Here is a 3563-nt window from a genome sequence, read left to right on the forward strand (position 1 = left end):
GCCACTTCCGGTTAGCGGTTTCGGAGATATCAGGTTACCACACATTTCATGTGGCACGGCTACAGACCAAAATTATCAACCGATTTCAATGAAACTTACAGATTATAATAAGAGTATTAAGAGCTCAAATTAGCCAAAATTTCGGCCACTTCCGGTTAGCGGTTTCCGAGATATCAGGTTACCACACATTTCATGTGGCACGGCTACAGACCATAATTATCAACCGATTTCAATGAAACTTACAGATTACAATAAGAGTATTAATATCTCAAACTAGTCAAAATTTCATGTGGCACGGCTACAGACCACATTTATATACCGATTTCAATGAAACTTACAGATTATAATAAGAGTATTAATATCTCAAACTAGCCACTTCCGGTTAGCGGTTTCCGAGATATTAGGTTACCAAACATTTCCTGTGGCACGGCTACAGACCACAATTATGTACCGATTGCAATGAAACTTACAGATTATAATAACAATAATAATATCTCAAACTAGCCAAAATTTCGGCCACTTCCGGTTAGCGGTTTCCGAGATATCAGGTTACCACACATTTCATGTGGCACGGCTACAGACCATAATTATCAACCGATTTCAATGAAACTTACAGATTATAATAACAATAATAATATCTCAAACTAGCCAAAATTTCCGAGATATCAGGTTACCACACATTTCATGTGGCACGGCTACAGACCACAATTACCAACAGATTTTAATGAAACGTGCCGATTGTAATAGTATTAATAATATCTCAAGTTGGCCACTTCCTGTTAGCGGTTTCCAGTACCCTACACCTGGCTCGCAAACCTAAGCAGATTCCATTACCCTACATCTAGCTAGATGCAGGATACCGGAATCTGCCGAGGTTTGCCGAGTGATAACAGACGTCATTGTTGGTCACGTTTCCTTGACGTCATTTTAATGTCCATGGAAACAGTTGTTTATTGCAATCTGTGAAACATATTTTTTATTGGTCAATAGTCAGAATGCTTCAGTGTTGTCATAGATTCATGACGTCATTAGAGTAAATCTTTAGATCGAGTTAATTTAAATTTCAATCACTTCTTCTAAATCACTTGAAGAGCAGGGTTTTTTGGTTAACGAAAGGATTAGCTTTACTCTTAGAATTCGTTCATACATAGTAAATTAATTTTAGCATTGGCTTCCAATCATTTCATCTAAGTAATTGGTTTGTAAGATTAATCGAAGGATTTCTCTTTAAACTAGTTAAAACTTGCAAATTCATTTTTGTTATATTATTCAACGGTTTGTAAGATTAAGCAAAGGTCTGTACAATTAATAAAATGGTTTCTCTGTGAATTTGTTCAAAAACTGTGAATTCATTTAAGCATATTATAAATCATTTCATTTAAGCACACTCTAAAAACTGGTCTGTAAAATTAATAAAGGGTTACTCTGTGAAACGGGGTTGTTAAATTATTCAAAGGATTACTCTTTGAATTTGTTTATTTTAGCATAGCATTCATTTCATTGAAGCACACTCTAAAACGGGGTTGTTACACCGTGAATTTATTTTAGCATACCAACCATTTCATTTTATTCGAAGGATTATTTTGCCATACCAAGCATTTCATTTTTTTCGAAGGATTATTTTGCCATACCAAGCATTTCATTTTATTCGAAGGATTATTCTCTGATTATTTAACATACCAAGTTTAAAACCAAGTATTTCATTGTATTCGAAAGATTTATTTGGCATACCAACCATTTCATTTTATTCGAAGGATTACTCTCTGATTATTTAACATACCAAGTTTAAAACCAAGTATTTCATTGTATTCGAAAGATTTATTTGGCATACCAACCATTTCATTTTATTCGAAGGATTACTCTCTGATTTTTTATACACCGAAAACAGGTTTGTTAATTAAGAAAAGGTCTAAAATTATTAAAAGGATTTCTCTTTGAATTGGTTCTAATACTGTGTGTTTATTTTAGCATAACATTCATTTTATTTAAGCACACTCTAAAAACTGGTTTGTTATATTATTCAAAGGATTACTCTTTGAATTTGTTCTAACACCGTGCGTTTTAGCGTAGCATTCATTTCATTGATACACACTCTAAAACGGGGTTTGTTACACCGTGAATTGATTTTAGGATACCAACCATTTCATTTTATTAGAACGATTATTTTGCCATACCAACCATTTCACTTTAGCATACCAAGTTCAAAACCAACCATTTTATTTTATTCGAAGGATTATTTTGCCATACCAACCATTTCATTTTATTCGAAGGATTACTCTCTGATTATTTAGCATACCAAGTTCAAAACCAAGCATTTCATTTTATTCGAAGGATTATTTTGCCATACCAACCATTTCATTTTATTTGAAGGATTACTCTCTGATTATTTACACACCGAAAACAGGTTTGTAAATTAAGCACACTCTAAAAACTGGTTTGTTATATTACTCAAAGGATTACTCTTTAAATTTGTTTATACCGAAAAAAGGTTTGTAAGATTAAGCAGGTTTGAATTACAAAAGTATTACTCTGTAAAACAGGTTTGCTATATTATCAGCGAATTTATTCAAACATTGTACATTCATTTTAGTATGCCAATCATTTCATGTAAGTACACTATAAAAACAGATTTGTTATATTAATAAAAGGATTACGTATTTGTTCATAATTAATAAGTTCATTTTACTGGAGAGTATAGCCGCAAAGCTGTAAACAATGACTAATAGAGGTGAGATCGAAGAAAAGTTATCAAGGGGTACAGAATTTTCTGCTTGGGAAGAAATAAAAGCGTGCTTGGAAACACTGAAATCGTTTGGTATAGTTTATTCAATACACAGAGGTGACAAGCTCATGTTCGATAGTCCTTGTATATACAGTCATGTAGAACTTAGATGCAAATTTGGCATACGAATGCGGTCTAAGATCTTATATAGATCGCATCAAAAATATTACGGTGCCCTGCAATGTAATTCTCGAATTTGCATTAGGTATAACAAACTAACCTCAAAACTTAGAATTGTTCATTCATCCTTTGACCACACAGACAAGGACGGCATCGCACACACAATTAACGAGGAGACAGCTGGTCATATTCCAGAATTAAGACGACTGGATAATACCCAAAAGGGATTTATAGATTCCATTGATTCGCTAGGGGTTCCAAGTCAAAAAATCGCCCACACTCTTCGTAAAAGAGCTGCGGAGAAAGGGGAACAATCTTTCATAACATCAAAAGACATTCGCAATTATATTTCAAAGTCTAAATCAGTCAGTGGGGTTTCCGAGGCTCAAAGGGTTATAACCGTTTTAGAAAAACAAAGAAAACAAGGAGCCATTATTGATTATCATGTTGATCAAAACTCTAACGAGCTTCAGCACGTATTTTTTCAGTCCAGACAAATGCAGGAATCCGCAAGTTTATTTAGCAGTGTTCTGCTTTTAGATGGTACGTAACGCTTAAGCAATTCGGGGTATGTTTTATATATTTGGCTTGGCATTGACAACACTTTGCGTGGACGAATGCTGGCATGGTCCCTCATTTCTCACGAAAATGTTAAAAATGT

The sequence above is a fragment of the Patella vulgata genome, chromosome 3 (genome assembly GCF_932274485.2).
Source record: "Patella vulgata chromosome 3, xgPatVulg1.2, whole genome shotgun sequence".
Lineage (NCBI taxonomy): Eukaryota > Metazoa > Mollusca > Gastropoda > Patellidae > Patella > Patella vulgata.